Source organism: Triturus cristatus, chromosome 2_2 (assembly GCF_964204655.1).
Source record: "Triturus cristatus chromosome 2_2, aTriCri1.1, whole genome shotgun sequence".
Lineage (NCBI taxonomy): Eukaryota > Metazoa > Chordata > Amphibia > Caudata > Salamandridae > Triturus > Triturus cristatus.
The window spans coordinates 921783217-921804853 of record NC_140582.1 but is presented as its reverse complement, the minus strand read 5'-3'; positions in this window follow the sequence as shown (position 1 = coordinate 921804853).

Genomic DNA, 21637 nt, shown 5'->3' with positions numbered 1-21637 from the left:
AATTTACCACAATTTACATTACAAAAAAAAACTGAAAAAATGTGTACCATTTTTTATTTCTAATACTGTGAAGGTAAGTTTAACTAGGTATTATGGACAATGGCACATCTGCAAGAAAGGTACAAAGTTTTAATCTGTTTTTCAAAACACCCTGTTTATACCTATGTAGTTTTAGAGTCTCTCTGTCATACGATATCATATGACCTCCAAAAAACCAGATTTGAGTGGTTCATAATATTTCTCATTCTACGTATTGAAGGACTGCAATCATTTCAATCATTCTTCTTTGAGCATCTTTGCAGACAAACATCGGTGCTTACCTCCTATCATTCACAAGTAATTTTCCAAACAGAAATATGTTACTTTTTGTAACATAGTTATAGCGCAAGACACTCTTTTATATTTACAAATACAGGAAAAGGCACTCTGTGTACCTTTTTTTTCTCAATGTAAATACGACCTCATCATACACACCATTTTATGTTGAAAGGGTGTTCTATAAGTGTTGTTTTGCGTGATTGCACAGAATATTCGTAGAAGAAGACACATCTCCAGATTCATCAAAAATAATGAATCTGGACATGTGTGTGAAGGCTGCACCATTCTCCAATTGGTGTAGCAAAGCACAACAAGGAGAATTGTTTTCATTTCTCCTCATTTTTTAACCTTCAATACATGCTAAAATGTTCAGCATACATTGAAGGAGAAAAATGCCTTTACTAATTGTTTTTGTGCAGGAAGGTGTGTCTTCCTGCACAAAAACAAACACCACATGACACAGATATCCTTGCACCGTGGTGCAAGGGTGCCTGTGTCACCATATGGCTGCAGTTTAAGCAGCCGTGCAGAGAGAAGCATAGATTTGCAACATATTTATGTACATATGATGCATCCCTGTGCTTCGGAAGTACTACAGCACACTGCAGTTAAAGAGGTTACTGTGTGATGCTGCAGCACTTCCTCATAGTTCTGCACTTATACATTCACCATACGCTACTAATGCATTCGTTCAGTCAATTACGCACTACACATACATTCATCTAAACTTTCACACACTAACAAACAAATATAGCTCTTTTTTTAAACCAGGAAAGTTAGTTCTTAGAAGAACTTTTTTTTTCTTCTTTTTTCTTTTATATTTTATTTCTTGGTTTTTTGAACAATTTAAAAAATGTTGGGGTTTTTCTGGAAAAAAAGGAAAAAACAGAACTGGAGGAACAAAACAATAAACTTCAGGAAAAAAAACAAAAAACCTAGCAATGATGGTTTTCTTGCTTTCGACAAATAAGGTCAATGGACTGCTCTCCATAATAAGGACAGCGTTGCATTTTACGCAGAGCACTTTTAATGTTGCAAACTGAGGACGGATGTCCAAGTTTTGGACAGATGGATCCACCCTCGAAGTACTCGGCTGCGATGCGTCTGATGGACCTGGAAGAACTCGCATTCTTCGGTATTCCTCACAAGCCAGGTTGATCGGATGCATGGTCATGGGGATGCTTCATCATGCTGGCTGTACCACATGAATATTTTTGGGTGGGATCCCCACGGGAGAGCACTCGCTGACAGATCTTACATGTCACTAAGGTGGCATTAGCTTTGGTTTGCCCCTAAGGAAAAGTGAAAAATTTCCATACCACAGATGAGTATCTTTGTGGGCGTGGTGCTTCTTCCAAAAATTCACCCTCAGATGAATGAGCAGATCCTGGAGATGCCTGCTGCCCTGAAGCCATTGTTTTGAAAAAAAGTTTGATCTAAGTGTAAACTTAGTCAAAAAAAGTTCTTCTCAGCAGAGAGATGCTCCTCCAAAGAAGGTCGAAGAAGAATGATTGAAATGGGTGGGGTCTTTCAATAGTTAGAATAGGAAGTGTAATGAACCAATGAAATCTCTGTTTTTCAGGTCACATGGGATCCACGCACCCTGCGCAGAGGCAGCACGCACTGAGCGCAAATTCGCGAAATTGCATTTAAAGGCAATTTAGGATTAGAAGTAAAAATATATTAATTTTAAGAGTAGCTTAGATTATGTCTTCATTTATTATTTACATGAAATACACATATATATATATGATTTTTGACATTTAAAATATTTTGCGGGATTCGCGCACCCACCGCGTCAAACATGCACATGATGTTTCGCGGAAGCGCGCGAGCATTGCGAGACGTACTTCGTACGTGTCGCGTATGGGTCTGGAGTCGCGTACCGGTCGAATTGCATTCGCGCACAAAAATACGTACCCAACGCATACCGTACGCGGATCCTACACTACAATCGTAAAATGGAGACTATGTTCCGCTCAGGGATCGAGAAAGGTGGGCATAGTTTAAAAAATTTACAAATATTTTTTAAAAATATTAATTAAAAACAAATAATATTTATTAATTTTTAAAAGTAATAAGTGAAAAAAACCTTTAAAAAATGGTGAACAACAATATATATAAAAAATAAAAAGTATTTGATACATTGAAAAATAAAGATTTAGAAATCCTATGAAAATCATTAAAAATCATAGGTTTTAAGATATGTTATAGATAGGAATTAGCATTTAAAAAACCTTTGAAATTCACTTAAAAAACCAAAGGTTTCAGGTATGTTATAGTTAGGAATTAGCATTTTAAAAACCTTTGAAATTCACTGAAAAAACCATAGGTTTCAGGCACGTTATAGTTAGGAATTAGCATTTATAAAACCTTAGCAATTCACTGAAAAAACATAGGTTTGTGAGTGTTGTGAGTGTTTTTTTGTAAAGCGCACTGCTGCCGAGGCGTCGTGGCGCTGTAGACCGCTGGGGAACCCGTCCTGGCTATCCCTGTGAGATGGTCCCTCCTGGGTATCTCCAAGGTGAAACCAGGCATCCCCGGCGAATGTGGGGGGCCGTTGTGGAGATGAGGCAAGCTAATGCCCAGAGTTGCCGAGTGTGATCCCTGGTTAGAGTGGGCACCGAGGTGAGAATTTTCGAGTCCGCTGGCCCTGGTCCACGACCCTGCCGCGTCGGGAATTGAACCCTGGTCCCGGGCCGTCCTCTGCTTCCGGGTCTGCCGCCTCTGACCAGTGAGCCACACTACGTTATAGTTAGCTGGACATTTCCCTCATACAGAACCATTTAAATTCCCCCGTTATAGTTAGTTCAGCTAACTATAACTCGCGCCACTGCAATGCACTGCTGATGACATCACATATTACATCTCTCATGACATGGTCAGTGACATCACTGATGACATCACTGATGACACCCCAAATGACTTTTCTTGACTTGATCTTCTTGGAAAGAAGTCAACAAGCCTTTGCAACTGCAAGTTGACGTGGTGCACATGGGTTCGGTTATTGCAACCCCCCACAAGGGATACTGGCCCTCAAACTTGGTGAGAAGGCAGGGCAGGCCACAGGAGCTGTGGAAAACCACCACCTGTGTTGCTGAGCTGTTGAAGTCTGGAGGAGCTTTGGATCAGCAGACCGGTTGGCTTAGTGGTAGTGTCTGCGGATGCAGGGGAGGGACTCCTTCACTCCAAGGGAGAGTTCTTCAAATGTCTTTAATGCATGACAGGCCTGGAAGGGAAACGAAGTACAGCGAATTCCACAGTGCCCAGACGGTAGAAAAGCAGTGGTGTCTGATCTGAATCTTATCCCATGACGAATCTAGGGACCTACACCCAGGTAAGCCCTTAAGTACCCTAGAAAAAGGGTTGGGAAGATTCAGGGGACCCTCCCAGGGGAATGTCTGGTCATGGGGAGGTTACTTCCATGTCCTTTATCCAGTTTCACGCCAGAGTGGGAGCCAATGGCTGCCAGAACTGGATTGAGCTGGACTATGCATGGGGACACCAAATGTGCCCCTCATGCAGACTGAGTGGTCACACCTCCCTGTGACAGTTTGCCTATTGTTATGCCTTCCCCTGCTTGAGCAAGGCTCAGCAGCAGGAGGGCAGAATCGTGTCTCTGGTCGGCAGCAACCATTTTGTGCTGTCCTGGTCAAGAAGGCTGGTACCGGGAACGCTGAGGCCCTTCCAGTGCTTGGAATCACACCTTCTCACACCGTTTATGGTGTGGGGGTATGATTTCAACATGTTTGATACCAAACATGATAGGACTCGTTGCAGACGTTTTCGAGATGGTCATCGTGTAATAGCCTGTTGCCCCTCTATATAGTATATGGCTGCTTCACTGACAACCCGGGACTAAGGACTCCGTAGGCTGTAGGGTGTCCTGCTCATGCATAGGCACCCTCTCACTTAGAACCAAGAACCCTGCCTTCAGGATTGGAATGGTCTGCTATAGAGGTAACTTATATCTTTAGTAAGTGGTGCTAGCACCAACTTACAAAGGCTGCAATGGCAGGCCTGTAGTTCCCTTTTGCATAGTCTCCCATGGGTGGCATAATGCATGCTTCAGGCCCTGGGGGACCTCTGGGGTACCTATGCCCTGGGTACCTTAGTACCATATACTGGGGACTTATAAGGGTACCCCAGTATCCAATCTGGGATGTGCCTAAGTAATCAACACAGCAGTTTAGGGAGACAGCAGATAGATTGGGTTCCTGATCAGCAGGAACGCAGTCAGAGTAGTCAAACACAGCTTAGTATCAGGCACAAAGTAGGGGTAAATGCAGAACGTAGTTTCCTACACAGGTCATTAATCCAAATTTGTACGTGCACAGATTGTGCTTGCCTGTCTACCTGTTTAGAAGCCGCTCTGCAAAAACAATGAGGCCATGACCACACCACATGAATGAAGGACGCTTTGCCTGCCCTACATCTGATGCCCAGGTGTACTTGCTGCTCATTTATTTCAGTGTTAGATATTTGTGAGATGTATAATTTCAATAAGTTTGATTCTTGTATTTTAAACACCTTGAGGATGACCATTGTTGTTCCGATAATTCCTCCCCCAGATCACTGTCCCATTTCTACTTTATTTCCTTCAGATCACTTTCAATAGTACCCCTATTCAGTGAAAATGAGTTACCCGCCATTGAGAACCACTACGCAAAACGTAATTGTCCTCAGGTTTGGTTGTCTCACATCCCCTCAATCAATCAATCAATCAATCAATCTATCAATCAATCAATCAATCAATCAATCAATCAATCAATCATTTATAAATAGGCTATCCTGTTTTCAGTTTCTATTTTTGGTAAATTCTGGTGGTGTTTTTTCAGTGTTTTCCAGTGATTTCAATACCTCAAAAAAACAGTGCTCTTCAGTGGTTACTAATTTTCGCGCCATAAAAAACAACTGAAATGGTGTTTTACCAGTGTTTATGGGACGCTTTGCGTTTAGTATTGTTTGCTTTCTTAATTGGTGCATGGAATATAGACAGTCTATGTACAGTGTATATGAGGTTAAAATACATTTTTACAAGTCAAATTTATTGTAGTACACCATACAATATTTCTTCAGTGAGTCTTTGGTCATTCGCGCTCTCTCTTTCCTACCCATGTACACTTTTATTTGGGAAAATGGCCTCTCGACATTGGCACTTGAGACTGGCAATGCCAAAACAGACAGTACACAATTTGCCCTCTAGCACCCATGAAGATTGAAAAACAAGAAAGCCACGTTAAGTAAAAGGGTCTTTTACAGACCTGTGAAGTACTCAGGTGCGGCTGCAGTAAGAAATTTTTGCTTTCATTTGTAAAACATAACTAAAAGACTAAAAGGCATTGTCATTTACAATGCCAATAGCTTAAACTCGCGTAAATGCGAGACCTATTGCATTGCAAATGCTTGTTTTATTTTGCCTCCGGATTACTTGCTAATGCCCCCGGGCAGGGGAGAGGGCCCCTTGGTGCATGAGTGGTGATGAGCACAGGGGCCGCGCCGGTCTTGCCCCCTAGCACCCATGAAGATTGATAGCGCATTAAAGACCCGCACCCCCTCCAATTGATGCGCAGCACAATCCGTTTGCAGTGTTTGTGGCCCTTGTTTTCCCCATCGATTGCCTGACACGTGCGCCTAATACGGAGACACTGCATGAATCCGGGACCTGTCAGGGCTTTGTGTGCCTGTCCCCGGCATGCGAAAGAGTGGCTCTGGCGCGCCGGTGAGTGGGTCCGCTTGGATTGCGTTGGCACTAACTGGCAGATGCAGGCTGGGCAGTGTGAGGCCGCACTCTGACTGCAGAGGGCACCCCTCGCGATCAGCTCCAGGGAGAAGGGGCTACAACTGAAACACACCACTACCCCTGCAGAGCCCATCTGAGCGCACGCTCTGACCCCGACGCCCCCTTACCTGTGCTGACGCGAGCATCCTTGGCACTCGTTAACAAATTACTGTCTCCGAGTTCAGTGGATTAACGTGAGGCGGACGCAGCGGGATTACTCGTGCACCCCAGGCGGGCAACTAGAGCCAAATTTCGGGGGGGGGGTGAAAAAGATTTCGGGGGGGCTAAGTCTTCCAGCCATAGGCAGAGTGGCTGTAAGAAGGGGTGAAAACACAACAAAAGCCTCTTTAATGAGTAAATGGTCTTTTAAAGACCTGTGAAGTACTCGGGTCCGGCTGCAATTAGACGGACGCCAGCCCGCGAGGCTGCCTCAGCTGGGCTGACACACATGACGGGGGGGCTGAAGCCCGGTGAGTCCAATGGGTGTTGCGCGCCTGGTGCACCCCAACGGTTTGGTGCATGAGGGGTCTGATGGGTACCTCAGGCGGCATTCAGGGGGTGGAGTGTGAGCCGCTAGAAGCGCCATGTTTTGGCTCATCTGTCACTTCCAGCGGCTTGTCTAGGAAGTGCTTTAAACTCCAAAAAGAGCAGAAGAAAGTGAAACTCCCAAATACATATTGCAGCGCCCTAGGTGAGGGGCGAGAGGCAGATAGTCCTAAGCGTGTTTTCAGCCGAACCGAGCCTTGTTTTTCATGCGAAGGTCTGTTTGTTAACGGTGTCTAGCTACAGACCTGCTTGTTTCGCCCAGACGGGTGCCGTGTGAATTTGTCCAAGGCGTGCAGTGTGCCACTTAAGCTCGTGAGTCATACATAGCTCTCGTGCTTGAGAGAATGTACTCAGCCCGGCTGATGTGCCCAGTACAGACGAGCCATCTTGTGGGAGAAGGATGTTCTGTACTGAAGCTCACCACTGGTGTTCTGTGGTGGTACATGCGATGTGCACTACACACGTGTGCTCAAAGCTGTGGGTTCACACATTACAGGATCCATGTCTGCAAAACAGACTGAAATAATACATATTCAAAAGTATTTGCCAAAATGTCCTATGCACGAATTGCCGTAAAAAAAAATTCTGTCCTATTTTAAGTTCACCATTCCAATCGCCGATGCTAAGAAGCTGCTCCGCACAGGTCTGAAATCAGCCACACCCACGGCCCGTGCATTGTAGACTGGGTTAATGCACAAACGCTTCTCCGGTGCTGTATATGGATCTGGGGTGCACGCACTTGATAGGAAGGTTCGGTGCATTTAGACCGGTCCGCAGGGGTATTCTATAGCTGTGAGTGTGTGCTCACGTGTAGTTGTTCGCCGGCCCTCCTTGTGTACATAACATGCCACATCCCAACACTATAAGTCTTAAAACAACTACACGTTTCATGTGTTGGTATTTTACAAAGATGTCACCAGTGAAGCAGTGTCGGTAACGCGCCCCCAGAATAACACCTCTGCATGCCAGTTGTTGTTTTAAATGAGGCATGCGCTGGGGGGATGGTGGGGAGCTTATGCGCTCGAAGCAATATACGCCTATTGTGTAATTAAAACACGCTTTTTAATAATGTTCGGTTCGTTATGTGCCGGCGATTCCAGCAGAGGCATTTTTTAAACTGCTGCTGCAGCAGCCGTCTACAGATATGCTTCCCTGTGAATGACCAAACAAGACAAGCCCGGCGGAGCGTGGCGCATGGCAGGGGCAGGGGCGGGGGAGCGCATTCCAGGCGCAAGGTATGGGGACATGAAAACACACGCTTTCCACTTACCTGCTGGGCCTTGGAGCACTTGGAGCACTGGCGGTCGTCGTCTCGTCGTCGTCTTGTTGTCGTGGGGGTCTGAAGTGTGCTGCGGTGTGTGGGGCCAGACAAAGTCCGGACAGCATTTTCAATGGGACCTGGCCCCACCCACCAACCTTGCCAACCAATGTGTCTCCCCGAATTTAATGGGGGTGACACACGTTCCGAACTGCTCTGTTCTCGGGCCTAAATTGGGGCTTTGCATCTAACGCTTTGGCTCCATCAAGTGGCCAAGTGGTGCAATAGCAAGGAAAATCAGTGACACTCGGTTTAAACCGAGTCAGCTGATTTTCACCCGGTAGGGTACTGTCGGGGAGAGTCGGTTTTAACCGAATTCCGGACAGCCTATTAATAAAGCACTGCAAATCACTTGTGAGGGTCTCAAGGCGCTGGAGTTGCTACCTGCTTCATTGATGATCTATTCATTCAAACAGTCAGGTCTCGAATGCCTTCTTGAATTGCCGGAGTGATGTGGCGGTCCTGAGGTGCTGCTATGAAGAGGGAGGTGGATCGTAGGTGTCTGGTTGGTTGGTGGAAGGTCATGCCTTTGTTGATGTATGCTGGTCCTTCATTGTGCAGGGCTTTGTATGCGTGGGTCATCATCTTGAACTAGCATCTCTTCTGGATCGGTAGCAAGTGTAGCTTCTTGATGTGGGTCCATCTGGGGAAGATAATAATGAGGCTTGCTACTGAGTTTTGTATTGCCTCTAGTCTCTTTAGGAGGCGTGCGGTGATTTCTACTTAGAGTGTCTTCCCGTAGTCCAGCCTGTGGTGACGAGGGCCCGAGTGAGGGTCCTTCTGATGTTGACTGAGAGACAACTGAAGTCCTTGCGCACATGCATAGGGTGTGGAAACAGCTGGATTAGACTGAGTTTACCTGTTTCTTCATAGATAGTTTGCTGTCCAAGATGATATTAAGGTTGATCTATCAGGGTGGGGGATGAGCTGTGTTCAGTAGGCCACCATGCGTCATTCCATGGTGAGGCGTTGTTCCCAAAGAGGAGGGCTTCTGCCTTGTCAGAGTTGAGCTTCAGACAGCTGTCCTTCATCTAGTCAGTGAGGTTCATCATACATCTGGGGAAGTTGGCTCTGGTGGTGGAGGGGTCTTCTGACTGTGAGAGGCTGAGCTGGGTGTCGTTGGCGTATGAGATGATGTTGAGTCCATGCTATCTGAGGATGCTAGGGGGGTCAGGTACGTGTTGAAGAGGGTGGGGTCCTGAGGGACAATCATTGGGACCGCATATTATTTTCTTGGGCTCTGAGGTGAGCGGTAGGAGATGGTTTATCTGGGCTCTTCCGGTGAGGTATTAGGCAATCAATTTAAGGCCATCTCCCTGGATTTTGATGTGGTGGAGTCCTTTGATCAAGATGTGATGGGAGATGGTGTCAAATCAGGCTGACAGGTCCAGGAGAATGAGGGCTGCCATTTTGCTGTGTTCCAGGAGGGCCCTGATGTCATCATGTCTGCAATCAGGACTGTCTCAGTGCTGTGATTTGCTCCAAATTTGGATTGAGAGGGGTCCATGAGTTTGTTTTGTTCCAGATGTTCTGTGCATTTTGGGTTGATTGCTTTCTTGAGAACCTTCACTGGAAAGGGGAGTAGGGAGATGGGCTGGTAATTCTTCAGTTCTGCTGGGTTGGCGCATGGTTTCTTCACAGTGGCGGCTACCAGCTATGCTGAGTGGTGGGGTGGGCAAGTGGGTGGTGGGGTGGGCAAGTGGGTGGTGGGTGCATGCTCAAGCAAAACTACATTAACTAAATTCATGCCGACATGCATAACATTATCGTTGTAAATTTAAAATGTTAACTTTAAAACGATAATGTAATATATGTCGGCAATTTAGACTATATGTACACACATGCAATACATAAAAAAAGGAAATAAAAGTCACTTACCTTGCTGAAGGACCTCACTCTGGTCCTGGTGTTCTTCTCTCCTCCAGTGTGGGCCCAGCCCACTCCCCAACCAATTCTGGCGCTGTCCTCATGCTGTTAACCAGCATTGGAGAAGCACCAGGATTGTATGGAGCAGGCTCTCTCAGCACTCTAAAAGGTAGAGGCCTGTGCTTGCTCTCAACCCAGCTGTCCAACACTGCTGGGTTGAGAGGTTTAAAGTGCGTATGTCTGTCTGGCCATCACAAGAAGCCAGCCAAAGAGAAATACACACTTTAAACTTAAAGTGCCCTGCCCATCACTTTTCTCTGTAGCTGTCACTCAGCAGTGGCCCTGCCCCATCCTGACACTTGGCTTGGGTCAATGAAAAATAAAATAATAATAATGTTTATTACCATTTTATTTTTAATCTGGGGACATTTTAATTAGTGGGACTCCTCTGCCTTAACGGAGGAGCCACCCCTATTTCTTAAGAAGGAGCCCGACTTCAGCATGTTTCCAGTCCTCAGGGAAGGAGGCCGAGGTGATGGGGTGCTCAGGACTTTCTTGAGTTCGTTGGCGATCGTCTTGCTCCTGAGGTTGGGGACAGGGGTCTGTGAGTGCTCAAGAGTGCACAGAGTTCATAATGGAGATTTTGGCTCAAGTTGTGAGAGGGTTCCAATGGTGAGCAGGTGCTCTGTATTCATGTTCATCAGTGTGAGTAGGCTGATGCTGTCAGCGGTAGGGGGTTGAGGTTTGACGTTTTTGTTGATTACTGAAATCTTGTCATGGAAGAAGTCCATCCGGGTGTCACACACTTCTTGAGAGGGGATGATGTCATTCTCTGCAGCTGTGGGGTTGGAGAACTGCTTCATGATGACGAAGAGCTCCTTGCTGCAGTTCTTGCTGGCTTCTATCTGATCTGCTACGGCGTTCTTCTTTGTTTCTTTCAGGTTGCAGTGGTCATGATTGAGTGCTGTTTTGAAGGTGGTATGGTTTTCTAGCTCTTTGTTGATGTGCTACATCCTTTCTAGTTGCCGGCAGTTGCATTTGATGGATTTCAGCTCCATGGTGAACCAGTTGGCTCTTCTGGCAAGTCCTTTGGATTTTTGTGGCTTGGGGGTTGGATGGCGATTGTGTTGGCTCATTCTGTGATCAACTAGGAGAAGTTCCTCACTGCCTGTCCTGGGTTTAATGCTGTGCCTGGGAGGTTGGAGTTGAGAGTGTTGTTCCACTGGTCTTCTAATATCTTTTTCAAGGTTTCTGCACGTGGAGCTGGTGCGCATAGTGCCAGTGTTCGTAGGTCCTGACAATGTAAAGTGGAAGCTGTAGTGGTCGGTCCAGGTGTGCTGTGTCATGTGGTTGCACTTGACTCGGTCGCTAGATGTAAAAATGGGGTCTGACAGGTGTCCTGCGATGCGGGTACGGTCCGTGACAAGTTGCTTGAGGTCGATGTTGTTCATGCTTTCCAGCAGTTCAGTTATGTTGGTGTCGCTGGCGGTCATTGAAGTGGAAGTTCAGATCCCCTAGGGAGATGTAGTGCTCGGAGTTGATGGCGATCGGGGCGATGAGGTCTGGGATGGTGTTGCAGAAACTGGGGCGTGGTCTGTAGGCTAGGGTGCCTCTGATGGTGCTTTTTGTGTCTGTGTGAAGTTAAAAGTTGAGGTGCTCCATTACCAAGGTCGGATCATCTGAAGAGTTCGTGCAACGGATGGTGTCCTTGTATATGATGGCAATTCCGCCTCTGTGTTTGTTGGTTCGGTCCCCGTGTGTTATCTGGTAGCCTTTGCGGGTGGTGATGACAATGTTCGGCACAGAGGCGGGGATCAGCCAGGTCTTTGTGAGGATGTTGATGTCCTGAGTGAGGGATGAGATTGTATCCCAGATCTCCGTGGTGTGTTTGCCAAGTGATTGTACATTGAGTAGAATGTACTGGAGTTGTGCAGTGGCGGTCTCGGTCTGCGTGGTGGACGCAGTTGTATTTGTGGTGTCTCTGGCATTATTGGTTGCTTTGGTGTAGCAGGTGAAGCATCAATGCTGGCAGGAGAATGGGCCTATGTTGGTACTTGGACATGTGTGGCAGAAGTTGTTGTTGACTATGAGCACGGAATCCAGGGCTCAGAGGTCTACCACGGTGTAGTGCAAGGGGTGGGAGAACCAGAGTTTCTGCCGCTGGTCGCAGTCCAGGAGCAGACGGGCGAAGATAGGTGCAGATGGGCTTGCCTTTTGCATGCTGGTGGCACACCCCCATTGTGCAAGTCCGTGCTGCAACCTCCATAAGATGTCTGTGCAGGTGGGAGGGGCTAGCAGGAGGCAGGAGAGCATGGAGCAGGGTAAAAAAGTGAGGGATAAACAGCAGAGTAAAAGAAAATGCACCAGCGGCACAACAGCAAAAGAATACAGTCACAAGAACAGTGGTTTACAAAGGGATTTGGGGGCTACTGCTGTCCCAGATAGCAGTGAGTGATCGTTAGTGTGGGAGAGCAACACGCTGATGCAGGAGGTCAAGGAGCTGCTCACAGGAGAATATGCCTCTTTATTCTCCTTGCCATCACCCGGCATGTTGTTACTACATGGTCGTTACAACGACTGCGTTGTAACAACGCATACCATTACCCCGCAAGTCTTAACAACGACTTGCAGAGGGGTGCACTGGATGTTGGAGCAGTATAATTCACTATTCCAACTCCAGTCTGTGCTGACAGTCGTTGTTACGCCTTGCGGGGTAATGGTATGCGTTGTTACAACATGCGGGGTGACGGATTCGTGGTAAGGGCTGTTTACCCTCACAGGAGCCGTGCTGCGGCCTCGCTAAGTAGTTCTAGGAGGTGGGAGTGGCTAGCAGGAGGCAGAAGGGCATGGAGTGGCAAAAAAACGGCAAGAGGTGCAAGGAATAAACAACAGATTCAAAAATAATGCAACTGCGGCACAAAAGCAAAACAATACAGTCACAAGAACAGTGTTATACAAAGTAATTTAGGGACTTTGGCAGTCGCAGACAGCAGTAAGCGATCTTCAGTGCAGGGCAGCACCACGCTGACCTAAGTGGTCGAGGAGCTGCTCCCCTCGTTAATCTAGGCGCTCTGACGAATGACATGTAGGTCAAGCATTGCCTCACTCGGATACTGTAGTCCCTCTCAAACCTTCGAGAAAGTTCCAATTTCCCCGGTCGCCCCCTCTCTGCACTTGCCAGGAATTTGAAATTACACCCTCAGTGCAGTGGAACTGGAATACAGGAACCCAATCCATGCACTGATTTCCTGACATCTTCCTTAAAATGTGTAAGTGATTCTCTAGTTTAATGGAATCAAAAGCTTTCTCACTATTAATGAAGGCTAAAGCTGAATTAGTGTCAGGGATACTGTCAAGAATGTGAGAAGCCTTCTTCCTGGAACCTCTGGTCACGCTAGTTCACAACCAGTCCAAGCAACATCAGTGTGACGTTGGTCGCTTTGGTGGTGTTCTTTAGACCGGCCTGGTCTCGCTGTGTTGAAGTTTATATATAAAAGTTCAGTGTTGATGCATCTGGAGCTGTGGTGAAATCCACTTTGGTGTCGGAGACGATCTCTGTGAGTGAGGCCTTCCTGTTTGATTACGTGCTCGGTGACCCTCCTTACTCCTGACTGCTGAGCGACGCTCGACTTGCCTCCCTCGCCTGGACTCCTCTGCCACTGGAGCCTCTTGGATGGCTTTTCTTGCTGGCTGTCATGGGACCGTGTGGACCGTGCGGGGCTTCGTGTGAGCCGCGCCAAGGCATCGCTGAGGAACTGCCGACGGATTCACAGCCAAGTCGCTCATGTAGCCTCAGAGGGTGGTGTCGTTGTCTGGGCATCCTCGCAGTCTGGACTAGGGTTCTGCACCTTCCTCTGGTGATCTTGCGGGTGACCTGTCTTCAGCCTTGACCTTCGTGTTTCCTTCACCTGACGTGGAGCTGCGGCCGACACATCTCTCCTACTTGGACTCCCTTCGCACGGGAGCTCCGTTGAGGCCCTTGTCCCCTGGACTGCCACGTGACCGCGTGGGCTGTGCGGGCCGTTGCGTAGGCCACACTTAGGGGTCGCTGCAGAACTCCCAACAGGGCCACGGCCAGGTCTTGTGTAGTCCACAAGGGCGGTTCTTCCAATGGCCGGGTGTGCTCGACTTCGGCAGGCTGTAGGTTGACTGAGGTGCACAGACTGTTCCTGGGTGATTCGCCTCGTTGCGCTCCGGGTGTTCGGGGCGTGTGTGGATTCACACGGGTGGTGCGATGCTCCTTGTTGATGATGCACCTGGGAGGTGGTAACAGGATGTTAGTTTTCTTCAGTGGGCAGACAGGCGGTGATTTTCTGTCTGGGTGACCTTAGGGAGTGAGAAGGACTTGATGGACTTCGTGGCACCTCTCCGTTGACTTCAGGCAGGTGCATTGCGAGGTGTGGTGCTATCGATACCAAGCAGTCGGTGACAGGTGAGAGGACGGTCGAGCTGCGAAGCGTGGAGCTGGGATGCCGACTGCGCTGCTAGCGGCTTACGGTAGGTCCTCCCGCGAAGCTGTCTCCAGTGACGTCTCTGCACCCCGGTGGCTGGCTTGTGTGGATGAACACCTTTCTACATGCTGATGCGAGTCATTGGTCCTGTCGCTCTTCTCTGTTCCATCGTGCACCCCTGTGTTGGTCGTCTGCCCTGCGGCGTCATGCCACTGTTCTTTCCTCCTTTGCGGAATGGCATTGTGCCATGCTCTTCTCCTTCTTCTGACCAGGCTCTTCTTTGGATGTGGCGTCCTGCCACCTGTCACATGTTGCTCCACATGGACATTGCACCGGTCGCGTCTCTCTTGTGACGATCTTCCTTTTCTGTTGCAGCCTACTGCAGGCCTGTCCTGTTGGTAGGACTTGCGTGTACCTCTTGGGGACTTCCCATGGCACCAACCCCTCCTCAGGGATTTTGCAGGATCCCTCTTCTCTTCCCTCAAGAAGTTTCGTGCTTGCACCGTCTTGGCGGCTGCTCCTTCTGGTTTTCCAGTGTGCTTGTCCGGACTGTTCACTCTGTGTGAAAGGCTCCTTGCTTGCTGTGCGCTGTGATGTCTGGTCACGTGTCGCTGTGCTGTAGGAGTGTCCGTTGCCGTGGCGGCCTGCCACGTGTGGTGTGCGACTCCTCTCTTGCTGTCTTGGGTCTCTGCCGACTCCGTTTTGACGCAGTGCGAGGGAGGACACTGTTTCCTTCGGCCCACTGCGGGGCTTCGCTGGGGCGGTGGAGATGTAGAGGATCTCCCTACAGCAGTGCTTCTTTCTTGTGACCGTCTGGCCGGTCGGCTTCACTTTTGGCGCGCATTCGACTGCGCTCTTCATGCGCTTCACCGGACGCGGCTTCAGGGGTGCGACCATGTGGCTGGTCGGCTTGACGAGGTGTGTCACGTCGTGTGACTACCTGTGTTCGCTGCCTTGTCAGGCGCTGGTGCACGCTCATCTTCGTACCGTCGTGGTACATCTTCAGTGTAGCGTTGCTCCTGCGCCACTGGGTGTGTCTCTTCATCCGTACCCGTCAGTGTCGTTGGATACTTGCTGCGCGCATCTTCGTCAGTGGATTCCTCTCTTGTAGGCGCTGTTGTGTAACTTCCGCGTCCGGGGTACATCTGTGCTAAGTCCTTTAGCTCTCTCGAGGGTTCGCTCCACTTGATGCGGCGACAGCGCAGTCCTCGCTGGGGTGGATGTGGCTTGACACCGTTCTTCTTTCTTCCTCCTTGTCGCTGTGGGATGGTGCTGCATCCCTGTGGCACACTGTCTCTTCTTCCCTGCGCTTCTGTCGCGTTCCTGTGCTTCTGGCGCATTCCTGTGCGCCTCCATCGCGTTCCCGTGCGCTCCCCATCGCGCATCGGGTAAGACCTTGCGGTACGTGCCTTGCTGTCTCTTCTCTAGCCTTTCCATTCTTTTCCTGCAGCTGGTGCAATGCTGCCCTCCGGCCACTAGATGGCAGTGCAGGGTGTGCTTTTCTTCCATTCAGCAGCAACCTTCTCTGCCGCAAACCTTTTCTTCCTTGTTCTTCTTCCACTTTCAGGCTTCACTCAGCCGTGCAGAGCTGGAGCCAGCAGAACACCTAGGATAAGGGCATGGGGCCAGGCAGCAGGTGAGTCCTTTACAATTCTTTTACTTGGAAGCAGGGGGCACAGGCAATTCCAGAAACTGCAGAGGTCAAGGCATTCCTCTGTGTGTGTGCGAGTTGGAGGGGGGGGAGAAATGCTCCTTCTCGCTGCGAGTAGGCTCCGCTTCATTTCCTCAGCTGCATGGAGGGCACAGGCGTCTGGGCTGGTTAGAGGGCGAGGCAAACACTCCTTGGGGCATAGTGTCATCGCGCACATGGTGTCGGCTTGCTTTTGGCGGCACTGGCCGCTTGCCTATGGTTTTTCTGTGTCCTGCGAGGTGGGGCATTCTCCGATAGCCGGCGGCGGCCACTACTTAACTTTCTAATTGCCCTCCCTGCCCGCGGCAGCTTCTTTCAGTCCTTGCGCGGCAGGGAGGGGGTGGGGGTGCATTCGCGGAGCACGCTCCTCACCGCTGCGGCGTTTATTTGTGTTGTAGTGTGAGCGGCGCTCCGGTGCGCCAGTCTTCACTCACTTCCCGCCCCCTGCGGCAGCCTTCACTCTACACGGGCCGCAGGGGGGGGGGGAAGAGGTACTAGTGCTGCACTTCTCCGGCCACGGGCCGGGTGCTTCCTTTTCTGCGACGATCCTCACGCGGGGTGGGTTCCCGCTTCGGATGGGGTGTTCGTCATTTCCCCACGGCTCCTCCCTCACTCACCGGGGCTCGTCGCGGGCGACGCGGGTGGGCTCCACACGGCTCGCTTGTCTTTGGGGTGCTTCTCCCCCACCAGGGTCACAGCGGCAGGCGCCTGAGGTGCGGGGTGGGCTCCCGGTTGCCTCGGGGCATGCTGCGGGCTCCGCCTCGCCCTGCCGGCTTCTTGGCGCGTCGCACCTTCTTGCGGGGGGGTGTCCTCACTGGGGGCAGTCCTCTCTACCTCCTTGTTTTTCTTTCGTCGGTGCGCCGATCGGGGCTGCACACGCGGGGTAGGGTACCCGCCTCGTCGCCATTGTGACGTTGGGCCCTAGGCCCTCATGCTATGCCAAGGACTGACGCAGACTCATGGTTGGGGTAGTGGATTACGGGCCCCGGGCACGTGCGCCCGGCCCCTTTTATTAACAGGGTCACCTGACTGGTGACGCCTGTGGTGGGTGGGTGTACAGTGTCTTACATCAGCAGTGAAACACTAGAATGCATCTAGCTGGATGCAACAACCAGCAGCAATCATGAAACTAAGACTTGTATTTTTCAATCGAGACTGAGCATTGGCAAAGGTCGATGTCGATGTGATGAGCTATCCAACTGGACGAATCGGCCTTTAATAGTTCTACTAGAGCTCCACAGCCCCAGGCTACTGAACAGTGCTGTTTAATTCAGTCAGTCCATTACACCCAGAGGCCCTTCGTTAAGGCTGGCTGCGATGTTGCCTGTCTGATTTTATTCAACGTTAATTGGCTCTGCGGCATATCCTTCTGTTCGTGTGTTGTTAATACAGTACAGTCAGTACTTTGTACATCATCCTTAAAGAGCGTGCTATTAGGAATAATGGGGAGTGAGTTCAAAAGTGCATAGTATCTGGCACAGACTTCTTTTATGTCAGACCCTTAAATTGCTGTCATCGTTGTTTGTGACTCATCTGCATGAGTCACTTTAGCAAGTAGTGTGCCAACCTTGCACAGCTCAGGGTGTACCCTGGCCACATGTTCACGATAATCAAAAAGGCATAGCCTACATTGCACCTTTAGGTAATGTGGTGTTGATCTTTGTTTGGCATTACTTTCACATTCATGGAAAGTCAATCAGCAGCGAACGTCTCCATGTTGTTGGATACATTCAGATCCCTATTATGTTTTAATACAAATGTTTTTTATGTAAACTTTATATGCTTCCCAATCAATTAACGTGTCACCCTTGGAACCTGCATTCGCATGAAAGTAATTTATGATTTAGATTTTGGACAGATTCCCTGTAAGAGACATTACTTTGTGCACCCAACTGCGGGTACCAGTTGGGGATGCAAGTGTGTGGTTAACCCCTGAACGGACTGCAACTAAAGGGTACGATTTGAAAAAGGGTCAGCTAGGCATGTGGCATTTGTTCCCTCAACTGGGCAGCGTAGAAAATCAGGCCAACATGTGCGGGAAGATCATACAGGGCAAACATCAGGAGTGATCTGTATTAGAAGGATACTCAGCTCGAAGCTCCGCCCTCTCAAGAATGTAATCTAGCCCTAATGGTCCCATCCAATGTCAGACGTAATGTAAATCTCAGGTGCCTCTCCTCTATTTCTTCTTTCACCCCTTGCTTTCATGCTCCTTTCTGATTTTCCTTACCTTCTTGACTGTTAAGACAGGTAGGGAATGCATAGAATTATATAGGCTAAAAGCGAGTGGACGAATCGATGCAAACCCTGTAACAGAATTGCTAATGTGTTCTTGTATAAAAGATTTTTTAATAAAACATGTTGAAATAAAAAGAAGGATACTCAGCTCTTCATACATCAGTCAAGCTTCACTATTGTGCATGTGCTACCAATGTTCCTGCCAGTTTCCCGGCAGGTACATGGCCGGTGGGACCTACTCTTTTATGTGCTAATCACACAATTAAAATCAAGTGATGTTGCTGGCAGGAGAGGCGACATGCAGTTCTAGGAATGCCAACTGCATAGTATTTGGTGAACACTGACCATGTACTTGCTATCTAATTGTCACTCTATCAAAACATACCTTCCTTCCTTCTGTGCAACTGTGCTGCTTCTTGATACCCCTATTGCATAAGCAGAGTGTCGAAGTAGGAAGATCCACATGAAGACAGGTGATAAGTTCCAAGTAGTTCCTTTATTATGTTCCAGGTACAAATGAGGTAAGATGGTAATTAAGATGGAAGTGAGATGGTAATATAGCCCCACCAGGAGCAGCCTCCCTGCTGCTCAGCCTGCAATCTTAAACTGACACTCTCACCAAGACCCAGCACACAAACATTCCGTGACATCATTATACATTCTACAGTCTTCCAAGCTGAACAGAAGGGAGAATATTGGTGCAAAGAAATAAGGGGAGAAATCATGCTACAACACAGAGTAACAGTATTATTGTCCTCTACACATATGTTGCAGGCGCTCACTCTCAATTTTGTTAAAGGTGCATTTCTTAAAGCAAAGGAGAGTGGACATTCCTCTGCCTCAGGTAGGCGCATATCATATGCCTTTTTGACAAGTGCCCCATGTCACTGATATTCCTTGTTAGTATTCATGTGTTTGATCATCTTCATGTATTAGCATGGTTATACCCTACACCTCCATGTTAGCCTGTTCCTACTGTCGGCCGAATGTAAAGTTACTAATGTATGCAGAGTGTAACCTAATTATTATGAACAACTCATGACAGCTAACAATGATGAAGATATTCAACCCAAAAGCTATCCTCATTAACATGAACCCCCTCTCAGGACGAGGCTGGCACACGTCTGGAGTCCAAACAATACCTGTGAAAATCCCAGTTACCAACAAGGGGTCTGGGTAAAGAAAGGTCAAGATAAGGAGGGGCAGTGGCGGAACACCAACCCCCGCAGTCCCTGGCCCGAGAGGTCCTTACTAGGTCCGGATTGTGGGGTGCCCCTCCCTGTCCTTTGGGGGTGAGAGCTCAAGTATTGTTACTCCACTGAGGATAGGGGGCAGAGAACTCAGTGGTGTGTCTCTCCCACCGCCACCACAAGGCTAGGGCCGACAGGATCCACGTATAATCATTCAATAAAAAAGTATCGTAAAGTGCATGCCGAATCATAGGAGAACATTACACTGGAAACATCACCAGCTGAGTTTATTACCATTAAATAATGTAATCTGCTGAGAGGGCTCAATGTCTAAAGCGTCAGGTTGTCAAATGTTTTTATTCAGAAAAATTAAAACTCTCAAAGCAGGATTTTTTTTAGAACAATAAGCAATGACCTTGCACGCGGGGGCTATTTTACATTTTCACTGCCCATTTATTGTATTTCTACCCTGAATAGGGGCATAGTCACGGTCACTGTGACCTTGTGGCCCTGTGGTGGACAGACCCCAGTGTCAAGGGTTACTGCCAGCAGAGCCAGCGGAGGCTCCATTGATGGTAATCCAATAATTTCCCCAGCTCTAAATATAGTGGGAAAGCTGTGGGTTTGTCAGGGAAGGCGGACCGCTTTCCTGCCACATTGCTAAACCCTAAATAAGACTCCTAGAGGCATATGTACAACACCCTTTCGCCACCGGAGCGTCACTTTTTTAATGCTCCGGTGGCGTAGCGCCATTTCATGTTTTTACAAGGTGGTGCTAAGCCGCTTAATGTGGCTTAATGTCACCTTGTAAATGTGCCCCTGTCCGAATCAGTCTTCTGCTTCAAAGGGGTGGGAAATTAGTGTTGCTGTGGGCGTTCCAGTGCAACACCCATTGCTTTTTGACATTGCCCCAGATTTACAAGGCTAGGGCAGCACCAAAAACCAAGGTCAGGTAATACCTGGTCTTAGAATGGTGATACGAGGAGATATTTATAATTTCTCCATTTTTTTTGCTCTTTCTAGGTGTGCTGCATTTTGCATCACACCTAGAAATAGCAAATCACCATTATTTATTGTTTATGTGCAGGAAGGTGCCCCTTCCTGCCCATAAACAATCTTCCCTGCAGCGCAGGCACCCTTGCAACATGGAGCAAGTGTGTCCGCACTGGCGCTAGGCAGCTATTTTAACACCAGTTCTAGGGGAAATGCAGGGGTGCACCCTATTTTTGTAAATACAGCTCATCCCTGCGTTTATAAAAATGTTGAAGCGCGACATTGCCAGATTTGACATAACACCGTGCTGCAACTTTTTTTGTAAATATGCCCTCAAGTTTGTTGAGTTTCAGTTTCGTGGTTAAAAACAAATGCCACTATTGCTGGTTAGCTGCTTCCTCAAACCGTCAAGCGGACTACAAAACCCCTTGCAGCTGTTATTCATCTTCTCCTGAGCCAGGTTTGTTCTGTTAAGGGCAAATATATAAGTGAAGAGGTGGGGAAATGTTGTCTCATATGAGGAGTAATTTGGAGTTTGTGGCCTCAGAGGATCAGGACTTTCTGGTCTCAACGTGACAAGCAGTCTGGGCCAGCCCTCGCTTTGCAAGAAAAAGTTAGGCCCTTCATTTTAAGGGAGTGGAAAAATCTTGATCACTTGACAGTTCCCAGATTCATGCAAAAATGATCTATTGGAAGATGGAAATTTGATTTTGTCACATGCTATGAAGATGTACTGAATTCTGGTGGCACTATAAGGGAAAACATCTGCAAGTTCAGAACATTCAACCCCCTCTGCTGCTGTAGACAATAAAACAGAAGCGGTGCTCAAAAAGACCCCTTCAGCTATATATTTTACGATGTGAGTTAAGTACAGTAAACAAATGGGTAAAAACTATCAATCTCAAAATGAATTTCTTACAAAAGAATACTCCCTTTGTTCAGCCATTAGAACTTATGGTGAAACATGATCTTTTGGACTCATACCTACATGTACCAATTTTGGAAGAGCATAAGCCATATGTAAGATTTGCGGTACAGCGTCTGCATTTTCAGTTTCAAGTATGACCCTTTGTTCCAAATTCGGCTCTCAAGTCTTTGCCAAAATGATGGCTTTAGAGGAAAATACATATGATCATCTTAGTCAAGTTTTTGCTCTCCTAAATAGTCATAGATTTCTGAAGCAACTAGGAGACACTGATCATGGTTCCAATGCAGGATTTCGGGTTCATTTGTGTGGGCATTCAA